Genomic DNA, 21,013 nt, shown 5'->3' with positions numbered 1-21,013 from the left:
TCATCCCGTTCATCCGAGCTATTTCTCCTGCACCACCCTCTCCCTGCTGGGGGTGAGCTGCCTTCCAGGGCTGGTGTGCGCTAGCACGTCTCTTCCTCCCACCCCCAGTTGTCCCTTCGTCAAGTTAGCCATAGCCACCCCTCCAGATCTCATTTCCTTGGTCCTGGGGAGTCTGGTTGGTGCAGAGCTGGCGTGGGGGTTACCTTGGGGGTGGGGAAAGAGTATGGCCAGAGCGCTACTGTGATGCAGGCAGAGATAGTCCCATAGGGGCTAGAGCCAGCTGCTGTGCTTTTGAGTAGCCCAGGGGGTTGGAAGCAGCTTGTGTCTCGGTTGCACGCCGTGGGCAATGGGCACAGCTGCGAATCAGGCCTGCGGTGCCCCTGTAACAGAGCGGGTCTGACTCGCGCAGAGCAGTGAGTTCTTTTCAAAGCCTGAGCTAATAAACGAGCGGGATGGCTTGCTCCTGGAGGAGCCCCCAGCCGGCCAGAGAGGCCTCCTGTTGATGGTCCGTCAGCAGACGGGTTGCGGATGGTGCACTTCTGGGTCTAAAATACGAGTTGTCTGTTACTGACTCTGTGCTTGGAAGATCAGGGGCAAATGGCGCAGGGTGGCCATGTTGGGGGCGACAGCTGGCCACATCTGGAATCCCCTCTGCATACCCGGTGTCTTGTGCTGCCGGGGGAGGCTCTGGGGACTAAATCGGGTGACAGGGAGCCGCAGACTAAAGGACCTCACGCGAGGCTGCTGCAGTCCTGCTGTTGGACACAGCCGCTGTTTTAGCTACAGGCAAGAAACCTGGGGACCATTTCATACGTGCTCTGGGCCATTTAAAGGAGAGGGGAAATGCCGATGAGAACGTGTGCTAAATTCTATATTTGCAAGGTGCTTGGGGCCGGGACCGTCTTTCTGCTCTGAGTTTATGCGGCACCGTGGGGGCCTGGCAACACACGTAAATAAATAATAATGGTCGCATTTCAGAAGCTCACCCAGGCCTCAGCCCAGACCCTAGCAGACAGGTGAGCCCAAATCCACCAGCACCACTGCCACCTTTTGCTGGGAGCCACTGCAGAGAGACCGAGGCTAGATGGAGCCTACAGCTGAACTCCCCTCTCAGCCCTAGAGAAGGTGCCGTCCGTTTGTGCGTGTGTGTGTGTGTGTGTATGTGTGTGCGCGCACGCACGCGCAGGAATTTGCGTTCCGCTGGCAGAGTGAGCAGCGCCGGCTGAGCGTTAGAAGGCGCTCAGAAGATCAAGGTGGCACTGAGAGCGGGAAAAGCCTTGGAGAAAAAGTGGGGCTGTCTTAACTGGAATGCCGGAACTCAGCTAGTGCAGCCAGGAGCCTGAGATTTCACACGCATCAGTCAGGAAATTCAGCGTTACGCGTCCCCTGGCAACCAGAACCCTGCCCCCTTCTGTGTATGCACCACCGGTGGGGCTTTCTTGAGGTGATGCTACAACCCTGCACAGTGAGATGTACCTCTCGGCAAATAACACAACATGACATAATGCAAAGGAGGGGCGCCCTTTTCTGTAACCTGGGATGCAGAAAAGGACCTGGGGGTAACGGTGGATAAAAAGCTGGATATGAGTCAGCAGTGTGCCCTGGTTGTCAAGAAGGCTAATAGCATATTGGGCTGCATTAGGAGGGGCATTGCTAGCAGGTCACGGGAAGTGATTATTCCCCTCTATTTGGCATTGGTGAGGCCGCATTTAGAATATTGTGTCCAGTTTTGGGCCCCCCACTACAAAAAGGATGTGGGCAAGTTAGAGAGAGTGCAGCGGAGGGCAACCAAAATGATTAGGGGGCTGGAGCACAGGACTTATGAGGAGAGGCTGAGGGAACTGGGCTTGTTTAGTCTGCAAAAGAGAAGAATGAGGGGGGATTTGATAGCGGCCTTTAACTACCTGAAAGGGGGTTCCAGGGAGGATGGAGCTAGGCTGTTCTCGGTGGTGGCAGATGACAGAACAAGGAGCAACGGTCTCAAGTTGCAGGGTGGGAGGTCTAGGTTGGACATTAGGAAAAAGTTTTTTACTAGGAGGGTGGTGAAGCAATGGGATTGGTTACCTAGGGAGGTGGTGGAATCTCCATCCTTAGAGGTTTTTAAGCTGAGGCTTGACAAAGCCCTGGTTGGGATGATATAGCTGAGGTTAGTCCTGCTTTGAGCAGGGGGTTGGACTAGATGACCTCCTGAGGTCCCTTCCAACTCTAATATTCTATGATTCTATGATTCTATGCTCTGATTCAACCAGACTCTTAAACTTAAGTGTAAAGTTAAGCGTGCACTTCAGTGTCTTCCTGCAACAGGACCATAAATCCTGGTGTAATATGTGCAGTGTCACACTCTTGGCCATGATGGCACCTAGTGAGAGTGACCCTGGATAGGCTGGATTTCCCCCCATATCATAATGATAATTGATGAGAGCAAACCCACAGCGGAGTCTGTATGTATCTATTCTGGCCGTGGAAATGTATCTGCTGGCTCAGAAGCACTGGCTCAGTCCAGTACTGCTCTCAAGGGCAGCATTCAACAGACCAGCGCTTTTGCTGGGCCGCAGGGACATGCATGCGACATGGTTTAACTCAGCTGCCCAGCGTGACTGGTGCTGCCTGGAATCATCCTGCATCCCTCACTGCGCGACCCAGCCTTGGCCAGGCTTCCGACAAAGAACCGAAATATTCCGGTGCAAGAGACAAGACCAAAATCGTCCCGGTGGCAGAATTTGAATTCTGAGTTCGGTGTCGTCGCAGGGTTTGACAGGCACTTGGCCTCGGTAGTGGGAGGTTGATGTTTGAATCTCAGACACACCCAGCATGCCAACCGCCAGCTTCCAAAAACCACGAGCTAGGACCCAGAAATAGAGAGATTGGCTTAGAAATCCTGAGATTTAAAATAATAACAAACGTTGAGTTCTTTTCCTTTGACTTCTGATCTCTGAGCTAGGGGTCAGAGTTTCAAGCTTTTTTCCACAACCACCAGAGCTAGAAACTTACTTAAAAAAAAAAAAGAAAGAAAGAAAGCAAGCTGAGATTCACATGCCTCCAGGAGCCACCCCAAATATCACAAGACTAATGATAAAATCATGAGAGTTGGCAGCGCTGCACTGTTACTGTAGTTTCATGGTAATTTTTATCCTGTCCCATGTTCTCCATGGTTAAGCAGCTTTATTTTGTGGCTTTTAAAATGAGAATTATTTTTTACCTGCATGCAACCTAGACACTGAAAGCATTGGGGGCGCTTTTAGCTTGCCTGTGATTTTCAGAATGTATTGGTGATGGATCCAGGGGTTTTGTAGTTACACCAGCTCAGACTGTTTGGGAGGGCATCATGAGACACTGCTTTGAGGGAGGAGGTCTCAGATGTGATGGTAGCAGGCACCAGCTCCCCCTCGCCCCGATCATCCAGGGTTTGCAGGATGCTGATACACCTCGTCAGTAGCAGAACTATTATTGTGATGATCATTTCTGTTGCAATGGCTCCTGGAGTCCTCAGCTGAGATCAGGGCACCTTTGCGCTAGACACAGCAGGAATACGCAGTAAGGGATGCAGGACTTGTCTACACTTGAAGCGCTGCAGCGACCTAGTGCTGTCTACACTGGGGGTTAGGTCATCGAACCATAGAATCCCAGAAGATGAGGTTGGAAGGGACCCCAGGAGGTATCTAGTCCAACCCCCTGCTCAAAGCAGGACCAACCCCAACTCAACCATCCCAGCCAGGGCTTTGTCAAGCCGCACCTTAAAAACCTCTAAGGATGGAGATTCCACCACCTCCCTAGGTAACCCATTCCAGTGCTTCACCGCCCTCCACGTGAAAAACTTTTTCCTAATGTCCAACCTAGACCTTCTGCACTGCAACTTGAGACCATTGCTCCTTGTTCTGTCATCTGCCTCCACTGAGAACAGCCTAGCTCCATCCTTCCTGGAGCCCCCCTTCAGGTAGTTAAAGGCTGCTATCAAATCCCCCCTCATTCCTCTCTTCTGCAGACTAAACAAGCCTAGTTCCCTCAGCCTCTCCTCATAAGTCCTGTGCTCCAGCCCCCTAATCATTTTTGTTGCCCTTTGCTGGACTCTCTCCAACTTGTTCACATCCTTTTTGTAGTGGGGGGCCCAAAACTGGACACAATACTTCAAATGTGGCCTCACCAGTGCCAAATAGAGGGGAATAATCACTTCCTGTGACCTGCTGGCAATGCTCCTACTAATGCAGCCCAATATGCCATTAGCCTTCTTGGCAACCAGGGCACACTGCTGACTCACATCCAGCTTTTTATCCACTGTAACCCCCAGGTCCTTTTCTGCAGAACTGCTGCCTAGCCCGTCAGTCCCCAGTCTGTAGCTGTGCATGGGATTCTTCCTTCCTAAGTGCAGGACTCTGCACTTGTCCTTGTTGAACCTCATCAGATTTCTTTTGGCCCAATCCTCCAATTTGTCTAGGTCACTCTGTATCCTATCCCTACCTTCCAGGATATCTACCACTCCCCCAGCTTAGTGTTATCTGCAAACTTGCTGATGGTGCAATCTACCCCATCCTTCAGATCATTAATGAAGATGTTGAACAAAACCGGCCCCAGGACCGACCCTTGGGGCACTCCGCTTGTGACCGGTTGCCAGCTAGACATGGAGCCATTGATCACTACCTGTTGAGCCCTATGTTCTAGCCAGCTCTCTACCCACCTTACAGTCCATTCATCCAACCCATACTTCTTTAACTTGCTGATAAGAATACTGTGGGAGACGGTATCAAAAGCTTTGCTAAAGTCAAGGTATATCACATCCACCGCCTTCCCTACATCCACAGAGCCAGTCACCTCATCATAGAAAGCAATCAGGTTGGTGAGGCATGACTTTCCCTTGGTGAATCCATGTTGACTGTTCCTGATCACCTTCCTCTCTTCCAAGTGCCTTAAAATGGATTCCTTGAGGACCTGCTCCATGATTTTTCCTGGGATTGAGGTGAGGCTGACTGGTCTGTAGTTCCCTGGATCCTCTTTCTTCCTTTTCTTGAAGATGAGCACTATGTTTGCCTTTTTCCAATCTTCAGGGACCTCCCCAAATCATCTTACCTGCGTTGCTCAGGGATGTGGATTTTCCACACCCCGCAGTGACATGGTTAAGCCGACCTAATTTTCCAGTGCCGACCTGGCCACAGCCCCTGTCTGAATAGACAACACAGGCAAAGGGCAGGAGGGGAAACCGAGGCAAAAACCTTGCCCCAGGTCACACAGCAGGAAAGTGGCAGAGCCAGGATTAGCTCCTGAGTGCCAGCCCGCTGCCTTAGGCCCTGGAGCATCCTGCCACTCGAGCACGTGAGCCTTCCTTGTTTCCTTCCATCTGGGTGAGCAGGATGCCCACGGCGAGCTGAAGTGTGGCAGCGGCTTGCGCCAGCGTTCAGACCAGAAGGGCTCACGTTTATTGATGAGTCTGTAGTGTGGTGGCCACAGCTGGGGCCGGGGCTCCCCAGTGCCGGGTGATGTGCGGTGAGAGACCATCGCTGGCCCAAAGAGCTTCTGGTCTGACCTGAGGTGTAAACCAAAGGCCCCTATCTGAACGCCTGGGTGCTGGCTACGTGGGCACTAGAAGAAGCACGGGAACCTGACGCACCCCTTGGCAGGGCTGTCCTGCCTCTCTTGGCTCTGCTTTCTTTAGTACTTAGTTCTCTCGTGTTTCCTTATCCACCTGGCTGTAGTTGTGCAGCCGCTTTAACCCTCTGTTTATTTTTTAACCCTCTGCTACGGGTCATTTTCCTGTAGAAATGTTCATCCGCAGGGGGGCGCAGAGAAGGAGCGCCCCCCCCCGGACCTCAGAGCAGCAAGTCCAGTTCTCAGCACTAGGGTCTCTTAGAATCACGTGTGCTGAACTGTATCAGAGCAAGCTGAGCTGCCCAGGCCAGCAAATCACTACCAGATAAACACACCTGCCTTCTGACCCCGTTCATCTCGTGATTTCTTTTTGCTAGGGAGGTGGGCAGGCATAGCCTGTGCTAAGGCACCTGTTACGCCACTGCTGGTGCTTCCATCTCCCTTTCTCTCTGGCGCAGTCCAACTCCAGGGGTGCCATCCGTCCTCAGAATCAGGAATGTGCCTGTGGAATAATAGCACAGAGGAAATCTCCTCCTGAGCTGTCCTTATAAACCTCACTGCTCGGTAACTGAGACAGTCCTTCCGGTAGGTGCCCTGAGCGTGCTCAGGTTTCGGTCTGATAATAGCATCCATGTGGTTGTTAGCCTGTTCCTTGTCTCTAGCAGCCGCTGGCTTGCAGGGGTGAGACGCACACCTCACTTGGGGGGCAGGAGGGGAGTAGTTGTGAGTGTGCGATTCTTGGAAATCCTGCTCTCAGGTTGGGTCTTTCCAAATGCTCCTGGCCCGTAAGTGAACTCTGCAGTTCAGGCACATCTCCATGTATCAGGGCCCACAGGACAGGGATATTTTCAACGCATAAAAGATAGTTATGCTCTCAGCATGCCTAACTCTTCATCAGCACTTCATAGTATTTATCCTCACAACTGTCCCGTATGGTGGTTCTACTGTCCCTAGTTTAGCAAGGGGAACTGAGGCACAGAGGCTAAGTGACTTGCCAAAGATCACATAAGACATCTGTGGCAGAGCAGGGAATCAAAGCCAGCTCTCCGGCTAGTGCCCTTGGCATTGAACCAGCTTTCCTCTCAGTCATTTCGATGGCAATTTGGTGCCGAATTGTCCTGTGTGCCTTTGAACAGCCCCTCCTGTGGCCCTTAAGGGTTTGAAGACTAGAACAGCAGACGGTTGCTTTGGTGCTTGTTTCCTTCTGCCAGCGTGCTGCTCCCAGAACTGCATGCTGTTTTTGTCCTACAAGTGTGAGACATGGGTAATGACTGTCTTAGCCCATGTGCTCTTTCAGCCTGTGTTCTGGAGGGCATTAGACATAAGAGCCTTTTTTTATCTCCGAGGATAAAATTCCCAGCACCCAGCGATAAGGTCATCTCCTGCCTCCTCTAGTAATCCTAGAAATCTTGGGTTCCTAGAACAGATTTTAGGACAGGAAGTGAAGAATACTGTACTCAACTGAAACGCCAGGGGGAATTTAGTGCAGTTACCCAGGTGGAATGTCACTAGAATTACGAGGCCAGTTTTATCCCTGGTGCAAGCAACAGCAGCACGTTGATTTTTTAGTTCTGCCCACGGTAAAACCAGACCATAAATCACAGGAAGCCGAGTTACGGGAACCGTTGCCCAAAGCATCATCCAGACACCGGAGAACGAGCTATAAATTGCTCAAGTACTCGTTAAATGGGAAATGCAGGCCCCGCATGGAGCTTCTGGCAGGATGACCAGAGAGCAAGTGTGAAAAATCAGGACCAGGGGTGCGGGGTAATAGGCACCTATAGAAGACAAAGCCCCGAATATCAGGACTGTCCCTATAACAGCAGGATATCTGGTCACCCTAGCTGCTGGGAGCTGTCAGGAGGATCTATAAATAGCGAAGCACGGGGGCAGCAGGAAGAGGAGTTTGACATAACCGTGATTCAAGTACTGACCATTCCTGAAACCCAATCTGACCACGCTCTCCGCCGTGGAACAGTGTTTATACCAGCTTGAGAGGCTTACGCGAGATGAAAGGAAGAGGCAAACACCATGTTGAGCTGAAATTGCTCCATGTGCTGGGTTTGTGTGCAACGGATATTGTATCCCGGCATTGCACGGCATTAGGTGAGAGATGCTATGCCTGATCCGCAGGGCCCCAGCAGGTATGGAGAAGGGTAAGGACAGAACCCGGCTGGCCTGGTCTGGCCAGACAGACAGACACGCTGCCCTCTGTCCATGTGTGAAATCTGCGGGCAGCGCAGGAAACAGAATGCAAACAAAGCACGGAGACCACATGCGGGTCCTGCTCGCCCATGAGCCGCGCTGGCGAGGCGCTATGAGAATTCGACTGAAAGGACTGCCTCTTAGTCCCAGCGGGAGACCTAGTGGGATGTAAGGGCCAGGCTACCACCCAGGAGACCTGGCTTCTAATCCTGCCTGTGACCTTCTATACATTGCTTCTCCTCCTACTCTGTGCCTGTGTTATTATGTAGACTCTGGGGCAGCAAAGGGGCGTTTCTTGCTGTGTGGACCGGGCACTGTGGGGTCCTGATCTCTGTCGGAGCAAGGCTTGCCATAGGGCTGGGTTTTCCCAGACAGTTCCTCTGTTTTGGTCTGCCACTCCAGCTGGGCGAGCTTCTCAAATAATTGGAAATGTCGGGGATTGTTCCTCGCGGAGCAGACGTCGCAGTTCAGAAAGAGCCATCTCCGCGCCCTGGTGGGTCCTTCCCCTTGCATCCACAGTTGACGGATCCCAAGCAGAGCCGCCAAGCGCCTCTCCGTCAGCTTGCCTGTCCTGCCGTGGGGCCTCAGAGCCCGGCCAGGAAGGGTGACAGGGCCAGGCCCTGGCTCCCCGCCCTGGAGAGGGGGAGAGCCCCCTGGGAGGTGCTGACTGGGGGGCTGGTGCAGCATCCCAGGCCTGCGCCAACTGCCCTGCCCACCGTGACAGGAAGCATGACACTGCCCCCCACCTCGTGTGTGAGGCTGCAGGTACTCCCTCTGACACCCTGCAAAAACCCTCTCCAGCACCCCCAAATGCCCCCTCCAGCACACACACTTCTCCCGCCGGCAGCGTCTTTTATTTGGGAACTTGAAATATGGTCACCTTAGTTGGAGCAAGTGTCTCAGTTCTAAATAGTTCCTGGCCCTGCTTAGTTTATTAGCTTCCGGTTTGGTCCCGGGGCCGTTTCCCGCAGTTCGTTACCGTTCCCTTTCCGCTGTTGGCTTGGAGGAGCGCAGGAGAGTAGCTGTGCTTTGCGGGCACCTGATTTATTTCCCATCGGCTGGGCCGCATGAAAGGCCACGATCCCAGCCAGGGAGTGACTGACTGGCTAGGAGCACGGAGCTGGAGCGAGGGGCTCTGCAGCCTGGGAGCCTGCCTCCTGCGCGGCAGCCCCGGGGGGGGGTGTGAGGCGGCCAGGTGTGTGTATGGGAGGGCAGCAAAAAGATGCATGGGGAGACCAGTGCAAATGTGTGTATGGGAGGCATCCAGCCAGGTGAGCGAGCAGGTGCGGTGAGTTTGTGTATCCTAGAGCAGCCTGGTGGGTGTGCAAAGAGGCCAGAGTAAGTGTGTGTATTGTAGGGCAGCCTGGTGGGTGTGCGAGGAGGTGCAGTAAGCGTGTGTATTGTAGGGCAGCCCAGCAGGTGTGTGAGGAGGCCACAGTGAGATTGTATATCGTAAGGCCACCTGGGGGTGTGTAAAGAGGCTGCAGTCTGTGTGTGTGTCTGTGTATCATGGGACGTGTGCAGGGAGGCTGCAGCATGCCTACAAGAGAACAGGGTTTTGTGTTTCACACACCGCTAGCTTTTGTTGACCCTTTCTCCAGGCTCTGCCATGTCTCCATCTCTAGGTTGCCTGGCCTTGCAAATTAGCCCCTGATTATATCCCCGAGAGGCGCTAATTCACCCTGGAGGAGCTGTAAATAACCCAGCAGTGTCTCAGCCATCAACGGGCCAATACAATGTGCAGGGAATGTGGCACAGGCCTGGCCCTGCTGGTTTGTGGGCTGCTGTTTCCTCCATCCACCATGGGGCTCACACCGCAGCCCCGGGCTGTGGCTGACGGGGGAACAAGAAACAGACCAGAACTTGATATGCCGAGGACTATGCCTCCCTGCCTGGTTCTGCTCTTGCACAGATTTGTTTATCCGTCTTTAGGGGAGAAAATAGACAAATGATAGCAAGTTTCAATACTTTGAAATTAGGTTTTTAGTAGAAATAACGTCTTTAACATTGTTAAAACTATTTGATGGTACATTAGTGGACTAGAGAAAAACATAGACGCCTACTGATTTCTGATATGTCTACATTAGCCCAAGGAGCATTAACAAGGTCCCACTGAGAGCTGCATTAGACCCATTGCTCGTGCGGCTCAGTTACCTTAAATTGAATCATGTTGCTGCTCCAGTCAGTACAAAAGTACTTGGGTAAAAAGCAGGATATGGATCAGATTGTGCGCTCCTTTACACTAGAGTCACCCTACTGACTCCAGTAAAATTACTTTCACTTTACATCAGTGTACGTGTGGCGGACCAGAGGCAGCATTCATTCCCATTGAAGGGAGCTCACGGGAAACTCAGATACTTGGCTGTGTTCCCATCCGGTGTAAATTGGCCCAGCTGCCTTGACACCAGACAAGCTCTACTGATTTACACTGGTTCTAGCTCACTGAGTTTGTCATGTCCCCTCGCTCGGTCTTGTCTGTCCCAGCAGGTTCTAGGCCACCAGCAAAGGTTTTTTGTCCTGTACGTAGAACTGGGCAAACAATTGGGGGTTTTTTGTTCGGTGGCCGTTCCGAAAAAATGCAGGGAAAAGATTCATTTTGGGTCGGACTGAAATGAACGTTTTTCAGAGCACCAAGAAGTTGAAAAGACATTCATTTGGAGTTGAACTAAATGTTTGATTTTTGAAGCCGTTTAGCCTTTTTATCGATATATTTTAAATCAGACTGAAAGACCTTTCAAAACAAAAAGGCATTTCGAGCTGAAAAACCAAAACATTTAAAAAATGTCCAAATGACACATTTTGCTTTTTTTCAGATTTTTTTTCAGAGTTTTTCTTTCTACCGAAACAATTTGGGTGAATTCGTCACAAATTCACGAAATGTTCCAGGTGACCCGAATCTGCATTTTTCACCAAAAAAAAGTTTCAGTTGTAAAATTCCACCCAGTTCTATGATTAGTGGCCAGGTTTCTCAGTTGAGTGGGGGAGACTCAGGGATCCCTGGCAAGGGGCAGGTCTGGAGAGTACCAAGGGGCTATTTTTACAATTCGCTTTTCAGGCCACTTTAACTGATCCTTCTGCAACCCTCCAAATTTACCGTGTCTAAATTTTCTCCCTCACTGTCGTCGCATGACTCAAATGACAGCAACACCGGCAAAGCGGTCTCGTGCCCCCCCCCTCCCGTTTCAGTAGCATTCACAGCTAGAGGGGCCTGGGAAATTCCCATTGGAGTGATTTTCTAATGGATGGTGCATTTCTGCTATATCAAATGCTGAAGAATTTTCAATTTTCTGTCAGGAAAAACAAAATATTCATTTGGCATCAGCTCAGCATTAAACTGCATTTCCCTCGTCTGCTGTCTCCTGTGTCGCCTCATGGGTTGAGTTGCTCGTCTGCAGGGCATCGCCCATGAATGAGCAATGCAGTTTTCCCTCTGCCCAAGGGGCATCACGGGGGTGTCACATGGCTACAGATGCATCATGTAGTCTAGCCAGAGAGCCTGACCCATAGGAGAAGATGGGAGTGACGTAGACTGGCTGGCCCTTTTAAGGGAGTCGGGTTCAGCCTCCCTTGTGATGTATCAGCTACTCCCACCCTCCACCCGGCTGATCCTGAGGCACTGGGGATCAGGTGGCGTTGATCAAGTAGTGATCTCCCCTGGGAAGGAGTTGGCTGGTTTCAGCAAAGGGCTGGGAGAGCTCGGCTGGGGAAGAGATGCAGAGAAGGTGTCCCTGTGGAGGTATTCCAGGGAGAGGGTGGTACCATGTTAGGGGAAAGGATGACCAAAGCCGAGGCAAGCTGGGAATAAGAATTCAGCTGGTGGAGAACCAGACTGGGAGTGACTCCAGGCAGGAAGCCCTGAGGGTCAGCACTCAGAGGCTTTGTCTACACTTACGGCGGCATGTGGAGTAAGACACTGCATGCCCCTAGCCCGGGTATAGATAGCAGTGTAGACAGTGAGGCTCTGCTTAAGCGAGTAAAGACATGCCTGAACCGTAGGATACGTACCCTACGTGGTTCTCTACACGCCCAAGCCATGCTTCCCACATCTACACTGCTGTTATTAGTGGTGCAGTGTCCCGCTACCTCCCCATTGCTGGAGCCTTCCCCAACACAGTGAAAAGCTCCAGCACCTCCCCTGCTTTTCACTGTGGTGTGTAGCTACATGTAACCTACACCCCACCATCAGTGTAGACAAGGCCTACGAGTGAGCAGAGTGGAAGGGTTGGCGTGCCATTGAAGACCCTTCTCTTTTACGTTTCCTTTGTTTAAGTTGTTATCAGTATTTGGCTACGTGGCTAAGAGGTGGGGGGCCAAAGGAGATGCTCTGGAGGCTGCCCCTGTGCCCAGGAGCATCGGGCTCCCAAATTCCAGCTGCTGTGGGCAATGCATCCCCTCTGGAATGGCAGTTTGATGCTGAACTGTCTTGAAATGAAGCATTTGGCGTCAGTTGCACAAACTGGGACAAAATATTCCGGAAAATCCAAGTGTTTGGCTGGAAAATGCTAACACAAAATGTTCTTGTCATTTTCAAATGTGATGGGTGTTCAGAACTCTTTGTTCTGTGAATCATGCGACATTTCAGTGTTCTGGCCTGATTTGTCATGAAAACAAATATTGGAATTCTCCATGAGATGGAAATTCCAGTTTCCACTCAGCTCTAGCCATAGACAGGAGACCTGAAAACCCAGCTTCTCGTTGCTCTGCTGGGACATGGCAGCTCTGACAGCACGTTTTTAAGAGCAGGCATCGCCACTGACAGAATTTGCCCTGCCAACCACTAGTGTGCCCTGCACCTAATTAGACGCTGCCTTCCACTGCAGGTCGCTACATGTCAGCTGGGTTGGGTGTGTGCGCGTAAGGGTTAACTCGTATTATATCAGTGTCGCAAGAGACATGCAAAAGTTTTTCCAATCCGAGCTTGGACAAACTAAATTTGGTTTGTAGACAGGACTTGCAAACGTGCTATACTGGGATACCTCGGAGATACTGCCTTGTTCTCCAGAATCTCAGCTTTCATTTTTTTAGAAGGAACTCTCTAAATGTTATGATTCCAAAAAAAAATCTAAAAACGGAGAAGCAGGTGTAACCAATGTGTCCGGTGCTGTTCGATATTTTCATTAATGACTTGGAGGCTGGAGTGGAGAGTGTGCTTCTAAAATCTGCAGATGGCACCACGCTGGCTGCAGGCACTTCGGAGGACAGGATTAGAATGCGTGATGACTGGAGAATTGGTTTGAATTCAACAAGATGAAATTCCACAAAGACAAGTGCAAAGTACTACACTTAGGAAGGAAAAATCAAATGCACAGCTACAAAAAGGGGAATAACTGGCGAGGTGGTTGTACTGCTGAAAAGGATCTGGAGGGTACCGTGGCGCACAAACGGAGTGTGATTTAACGGTGCTGTGCTGTTGCAAAACCGGCCAATGTCATTCTGGGGTGCGTTAACGGGAATGTCGTATGTAAGACATGGGAGGTGACTGTTCCACTCTACGTAGCACTGGGGGGGCCTTGGCTGGGGTCCTGTGTCCAGTTCTGGGCCCCACATTTGAAGAAAGGTGTGAACAAAGTGGAGAGAGTCCAGAGGAGAGGAACAAAAACGATACAAGGTTTAGAAAACTCGACCTCTGAGGAAAGATTGAAAAAGCTGTGTTTCGTCTTGAGAAAAGAAGGCTGAGGGGTGACCTGATAACAGTCTTCAAATGTGTTCAGAGCTGTTACAAAGGGGATGGAGACCAGTTGTTCTCCGTGTCCACTGAAGGTAGAAGCAGCAGTTTAGTTTTCTGCAAGAGAGATTTAGGTGTGATGTGAAGCAAAACTGTGAACGCTGAGGATAGTGCGGTGTAGTTACAGCCATGCCGGTCCCAGGAGATTGGAGAGATAGGATGGGGGAGATAAGATCTTTTATTGGGCCCACTTCTGTTGGTGAGAGAGACAAGCTTTGAGCTACTCATGGCTCACTAACACAACCCGCTGCTAAGCCCCTCTTTTTGGCCTGTGATTGCCGTGGTGTTAATGGGCCATTCTACCTTGAATGGTCCCTTACGTATGTTCTAACTACTTACGCTAAACACTCTGTTCTGCCTTTCGTTGTGCCGTGATGCCGGGAGCACCTTTCCCAGCCCTGAAGAAGAGCACAGGTCTGCAAAGGTCCCATTTGCGAGTGGAACCGCTCTTTAATGATGGCATCGTGGTGGTGGCACCAGGCCATTCCTCCTCACTGTAACATTTGTGAGGGGGAGGGGTTGGCTGCATGGGAAAAAAACCAAAGCAAAGCAAAAAACCCTCGAAAAGGCTTGATCCTTCCGAGGGCGTGGGCCGAACTCCTCTGATGCCTCGGGATCTCTATTATCATATGATAGCAGCTTGACTGTCCTATCTCAGTTCCAGAGGGGTAGCCGGGTTAGTCTGTATACAGCAAAGGCAACTTGAGTTCTGTAGCACTTTAAAGACTAACCATTTTAATTTCAGCAGGCGTGAGCTTTCGTGAGGCGGGTCCTCACTCCAGACAGCCTGTGAACAAAGATGTTCTGGGCCACGTCTTGCAGACCCGGAGGGCAGCATTTCCGTTTAGGCAAGAAAACCAGTTGGCCGGTTTTCCCGCAAGTGCCCCGCTCTGCACACAGGGCGCTTTGGGCTCTGCAGCTCCGCGTGTGGGGGGGAATCTGGCCCCCAGGAACTCTGAATAAAGCCACCCTATTGGGCCGGAGCATGGAGAACATCACAGGACCCGCTAATGAGCCCTTGAGAGCACAGGCAGTCCTTCCTGGGGCCCTGCTCCTGGGCGGACGAGCAGGAGACGGCCGGGTGGCGAGGGAGCTGTGGCACAGCCAGCGGAAGCTGTCCAGCCCATGCTGGAGGAGGGGTAGCCAGCTGGGCAGGGCTGATTTCCCTGGGGCGCCGGGGAGAGCTGGGGAGGGCACATATGTGACTCCAGCTGCACCTGTTGCTGTGGCTGAGCTGCTCTCACCTATCCCAGATCAAACCCTTTGCGCCGGGGTTATTTATAGTGGATGCTTTCACTCTGGGAGCTGCCAAGGGGAGAGATGGAGGGAGGGCCATCTGCTCTGAAATTGTCCTAGGGGCAGCAGGGTGTTTGTGAGTCTCCGCTGGCAGCCCCCCGACGGTTCGTGGCGAGCCGGATTAGTTTCCTGTTTGGTGACGGCCCCGTGCGGGGAGACGGGCCGCAGGCCGGTGACGTCTCGGCTCACCGCAGCAGCCACGCAGTGAGGTGAGGGGGTGGAGGGTGGGGGGGCAGCGATTCCTCCCTTCCACCTGGAGAGCACTTTGCTCAGAGCCGTCAGAGACGCTGGGCTGGCAGTGAGCTGCTCCTGGGGCGGAGTGCGATGCCTGGCCAGGGAAGGAAAGAAGGGATCCAGCCACCAAGCCCCCAGCCTTGCCGGTGCTGGGCACCTGGAGGAAAAGTGGCCACCCGCTCCCGCTCATGCGGCTGTCGGAGCTGGGAATGCGGCTGGCTCTGGGGGCTTGCGGCGCTGGAGGCCGGCAAGCTACTGGGCGGGGGCAGAGAGCAGAGTTATGGGCCTGATTCTGCCCTCCCTCCCAATGGCGTAATTCCATCCACGCCAGCGGAGCTAGGTTGGGGGAGCTGAGATCAGAACCGGGTCCCTGCTGTAGGTGTACTGCTGCCTCGGCCAGTACTACCTTCTTGGGCTGCCGTGCAGGGCAGGCACCCCTGACTTTGGGGGGGACGCAATGCTCCTGGCTTGACTGGCAGCTTCCTCTCTTTCTTTGCCCTATCCCTGGAGCCGTGAGCCCCAGCCCCGCATTGCTGCGGTGCTGGGCGCTGGAGCACGCACAGACCTGAGCGAGCGGCGCCAGGACTCGGGGTGCGAAAAGCGCCGGCAGGTTTCCGATGTCAGTGGGAAGCGATCTGTTGGCAGCTCGTCCGGCCAAGGGGAGAGAGATTAACGGGCCCGATGGATTTAGCCCGGAGAGCGGAAGCAAATGGATTTGTGCCGGCGTGAAGCAGCGGGACAGGGAGGGAGGGAGGCGGTGGTATTAGGGGCAGAGGAGCCCGCTGGCCCGGAGAGGTGCCCTGAGCGCTGTCTCTTCTCCATGCCTCTTGCTCTCACCCCTTCCTCGGAAGGAATGAGCCGAGTCATCACGCTGCCGAAACCCGACCTCTCCTGTGATCCCTGGCGGCAGCTGGAGGAGCAGCCAATCTCCAGCGGGGTGGAAAGCAGCTCCTCCTGGAAGTGGATCAGAGCCTGTCTCTAAAGTTACAGCCCGTCCCATAAGTCACAGCAGGGCTCAGGGGCACAGCCGCGGTGCCCGGGGGGAGGGGGGAGCAAGTTCCCCCCTGCAGGCCGGCGGGGAAGAAAGGGAGCAATCCCGAGCCTGAGGGATGAGGAGGGATGAGGCCGGCCGTGGGGCAGCAGGGAGCTGCTGGCTGTGCAGGTAAATGAGATGGGCGGGTAGCTGGTCTCCAGGAGAGCCCGTCCCGGAGCCGCCAGCCAGCTCTGCGGTGGGAGACCCAGGGCGAGGCAGGGAGCAGCGAGTGACTGCCGTGGCCAGCCATAGTGTCGATTGGTAACCGTGCCAGGGTGTGAGATTCACAAGGAAACCATCGCCCTGCCCTCCCGCTGCAGGAGGCAGGGCCAGGACGCACACTGAGCAGGCTGGCCAGGGAAGGGCCCAGAGAGGTGCCAAGGAAGGAGGAGGAGAAGCAGAGTCTCTCAGGCCTGGAGACGCGGGCGGGAACCTAACCCAGCAGCCACGTGCTTCTACTGACGCACTGACCTGAGCTCAGGCCCCGGCCTGTCCTTGGCACAGGCTGATCGGAGCTGCCTGGAACGGCTGAGAAGTGAGGCCAGAGTTAGAATCGGCTGGTCTAAGCCGCCCCGTCGGGCACGTTCTCGGTGTCTCTCCTCACTGGGCTGCGGTGACTCGGGAAGATGCAGTCAGGGGTGCGGTGTGCAGCTCCGTGCTGCCTCGGCTGCAGACTCGCCCCCGGGCAGCAGACGCAGCGCTGAAATGCCTGGTGCTGCCAGAGGGAGGCGCTCTTGGGTTAGCTTAGTTCATGGAAACGCTGTTCTCTTCACAGTGCCCCGGCTGCACATCTGCCGACTTGGAGGGCCAGGCACAGATACTAGCACCAGCATTAAATGCCTGGCTGTCCGCTCAGCGGGCATGATAGGTAGCTAGGCCTGTCCTCTAACGTCTGCACCCACCCTTCAGTGAAGGGGCGAAAAGGAAGGGGCAACTGCTGTTGCCACTCGAAATGGAGCCCATCTCTGAGCAGCAGGGCAAAACCTGAGTTTCGGCGCCAAAGCCAATAGCTGGTCACTGAGATATCTGTGCAAGGACGGCAGCTTTGTCCTCCACGGCCGAACGCCACAGTTCTGGCAGCAGGCCGCAGCTCGGGGGTTGTGGTGTCAGGATTGCCAGAAAATAATTACGCAAAAGAGGAGTGAAAATTATGCCTCTGATTGTCTGCTGGGAAGGCCATTAAGCCTAGTGGGTTACTGCAACAGGCTGGCAGCTACTGAGATCCCGGGATCTCTTCTGGGTGGAGTCCCTTTGTGGGACGCTGCCCGGGTCCCTTGTGCAGCTCGGTCAGGGATAGGATGCAGGAGCCTGACGGCGGGATGTAAACAGGCCTGAGCCAACCGCAGATTACTGGGTTTAGGACTACACTTGTCCTGGGGGCAGGTTCTCCTACGCATTCCTCGGCAGCATTTGGTGCCGGCCACTGCCTGAGGTGGGACACTGGAGTAGCTCCCCGGGGACATGGGTGGGATGTGAGGCATCGGCCCGAATCCCAGCGCACTGGGCCAGACCCAGACTTCCCCACAAACAGTTTGGGGGGGTCTGTGGCCAGGCCCCACGTCACCGGCACTGTCCGCCTCCTAGTGGGGAATGGTCCTGGCCTGGCCCCTGCGGATGGACTAGGAGAATTACGAGGCTTGTCCCGCTCTCGTTTCAGTGATGCTCCTCCCCAGCTCAGGTCCCCCTGCGTTGCTGGGGCTAGTGGAGAAATGTCCCTCTGCCCCTCATTGCTTGCCCTGGTGCTGCTATTGTGGGTTTCAGGGATGTGCTGGTTTATGGAGGAGCTGCCCAGGGTCACCGAGGAGCGATGCGCACATGCTGCTAGAACAGGGCAATGTCTCCCCGCTGACCGATTACTCCCGGCTTGTTTGGCCTTTGCAAAGTGGCTTCTTCGTAGCCCCCAGGACAAATCCGCAGTGTGGTCACTGGAACGCTGTTCCCAGCCCCTCCGTCGGGGAAGGTAAAAGGCAGGTGGGGCAGTGTCAGAAGCCCAGTCAGGCCCGGGGTGCCTGCCCTTAGCTGTCACGGAGCCATGCCCTGGCTGTTTTCTTCTTTCCCTCCGGGCACCTGGTTAGAGTTCCCAGCCTCTGCCCTGCAACCCTCGCAATCTGTTGGCATCTTTCTTCTAGCACCTGCTCTCCGTGCCCTGGGGACAGGATCGCAGGAATTCAGCCGCACTGAAAACAGTCCGTTACAGAGGGAAACATCCCAGCTTCCCGCAGCCGGCCTGCGCCCTGGGTCAGCTCCAGCGCCAGAACTGGCTGAAATCGCCCTTTTATTGCCCCTCAGGAAGGCTGGCTGAGGCGGGCGCGTGGTGGGGGAGGAGGCTGTGCTGCTCACTGGGGAGATTTGCCGAGCTGGAGCTCTGGGGGAAGGAAGCACCGTTTCCTTCCCAGCAGCCCACGCGCTGTGTTGGCCGCACTCCCGAGCGAGAGCTCCGGCCTCTGTCGCTGTGAATCCTGGGCCGGTTTCACTCCGGTGAGCAGTGCCTGGCTGCTTGAGAGCCAAGTGCTTCTCAGCGTGGGCAACGGAGGCGAAGCTAATCGGGGGCGATTGCTCTCACAGCACCCCCATCCCCAGACCGCGTTGCTCTGCACCGCAGCACTTGTCAGCCAGAGATCTCAAAGCTCCGTGTGCTACTCCCATTCCCCAGGTGGGGAAGCGGGACCTCAGAGGAGAAAAGGGACTTACCCGCGGTGACACAGAAGGGCAGCAGGCCTAGATCCTTGACCTCTTGAACCCCAGCCTGGGTCCCCTCACCAGCCCACCCGGCTGATGGTAAAAGAGCAGCCCGGCTGGCTGGGAAACGTGGAGCCGTGCTAGGACCAGGAAGCGCTAGTCGTGTTCTGGATGCTGTATGGAAATCTTAGTGGCAGAGGACCAGCCTGTGCCGCGCTCAGGCCTGCTGCACACACGGATTTTGTTCTAGCCAGCATCACTCTGTCGGCGAGGGGCGGGATATGTGGCGGACGTAGTTATCCCAGTACAACCCCTAGTGTGGAGGCAGTTCTGTCAGCATAGGTCCCTTAGCTCATTCTCCCTCCCTTACAGGAACAGCTGCACCGGTATAAGGCACCTTTATGCCAGTTTAACTGCGTCCACGCTGGGGGGTTGTGCTGGTGTAGGTAAAGTGGCACCGGTTCTGTGTGTAGACAAGGCCTTAGTCACACGGAGTAGTGCCTTTCTTCACACCCAGCCCTGCTGACTGCAGCGGGCCGGTCTGTGGAGTTTGTTGTTGGAGCTTGTCCAGCCCTGGGGTTATTTCAGTACAGCCACTGCTCTTGCCTTTCACCCCCAACCTTAATCCAGATTAACTTTCAAGTGTAAATGAGCCGCTACCCAGGAAGGCAGCCTGTGGTCCAGAGGGTGTTTCAGGCTGGTTCTGGAGGGGGAGAATGGACTGGCAATGTGGGGGTGGAGAGGCAGAAGGACATGAGTGGGCCCCATGTCCAAAGCCCTCCTAGAGATGGCTTCATGTGCATTCACTTGCATACAGCCTTTAGGCTGGTCTGACAGGGTGAATCTTCTCTCGGGGCCAGCAACCTGCCCTCCCCCATCCACCTTGTGCCTCTGCCTCCCAGCGGCCTGCTGGGAACCGGAAGCCCTCAGCGCTAGAGAATCCTGAGCGCGGAGGGAGATTCCAGTGAGAAGGTTCAAGGGAAATTCCTGCCTCACACGGGCGGCCGAGGCAAACTAGAGTTTGTTGAGCAATGTGGGAAGGAGGCCAGGAGAAACTCTGCAGCCCAGGCACTGTGAATCTTGGTGTTTAACTCTTTCCAGGGCGTCTAATGATGAATTAGCTGCGGTTGGCCGTCAAGGCCGAAGGTGGTCCAGTGGAAGGTGGGGCTCTGGGCCACAGGGGAGCTGGGGTTGGGGGCCGGGGCAGCTCTTGTTGCTGTATATCTGAACACAAACGAGTGGTTGCTAAATGCAAGCGCCACGTGCCTCTGTGAGCAGAACAAGCCACCGCTTGCTCTGCTTGAGGCTGTCTTGCTCCCGTGGCTGTTAAGCTGTGAGGGTAATTAACCATTAGAACAATTTCCCCAGGGTTGTAGTGGATTCTCCATTGCTGGCAATTTTTAAATCAAGACAGGACATTTTTCTGAAAGATCTGCTCTGGGAATTATTTCGAGGCAGTTCTCCGGCCTGGGTTATGCAGGAGGTCAGACTAGATCATCACAGCGGTCCCTTCCGGCCTTGGGATTTTATGAATCTGTGTATCTCCACCCACGTGCCTGTGGGATCTAGCTGGATGTGCAGACTGGAAGTGCTCTGAAAAAAGGACTGTCTTTGTTACGTGTCTGTGCAGTGTCTGGTCTCGTGGGGCGCTGATCCTTGATTGGGGCTCCTAGGCCCCTCTGTAATATAAGCAACAATGCCTTGGATCTGAACACTCCCACAAATCTCAGGAGAGGGGCAGCTGGCAGCGTGCCAAGTGAAGGGAGCGGACAAGGCAGGACAGATGTTGCAAGTGGTTTATTTAACAGGTGGATCTCAGTTTTAAAGATGTGTTTATGCATGTCCCAGCTGATGCCAGAGATCATTAGCAGATCAGCTTTCGCAGATGTACAGCGCTGTAAGGAAATGCACATGTGAGGTTGCCAGCCAGGTCGATAGACAAGGGATTGAATTGGGGATCTCTAGAGCTAAAAGCGTGAGATGCTACTGGTCGAGCTAAAAATCCATGCTCAATAATTGGAGCAGTAACAGACTTGTATTCTCTTGGATCGGGCACAGGGTGGAGCACATAATGTACACCTACCAGTGACACAGAGGTAAGAGTGCACAGTACATCATGTGACTGACCATAGCTGGATTCTGCTGTCAGTTACATCCCCCGGTTGTATTAGAACTCAGCACTCTGCGGCAGTCGCTCGCTTCACGAAAACAAGAATGTCACTTTGTGGATCACATCCCGGGCCAGGTAACTCAGCTGCATGTGA

The 21,013-nt window shown here is 53.9% G+C and overlaps 1 protein-coding gene across 1 annotated transcript in view; it reads left to right on the top strand.

Annotated features, from left to right (window-relative positions):
• The window catches only part of SCN4A (sodium voltage-gated channel alpha subunit 4), a 111,340-nt gene that overhangs the window by 5,062 nt on the left and 85,265 nt on the right, over nt 1-21,013 (top strand). The gene's annotated exons all lie outside the window — the stretch shown is intronic.

The sequence above is a fragment of the Emydura macquarii genome, unplaced genomic scaffold, assembly GCF_026122565.2.
Source record: "Emydura macquarii macquarii isolate MOO-44397 ecotype Brisbane River unplaced genomic scaffold, CSIRO-AGI_Emac_v2 contig_1692, whole genome shotgun sequence".
Classification (NCBI taxonomy): domain Eukaryota; kingdom Metazoa; phylum Chordata; order Testudines; family Chelidae; genus Emydura; species Emydura macquarii.
Note: the sequence above shows the minus strand (reverse complement) of the source record. Positions and strands in the feature narration are given on the sequence as shown.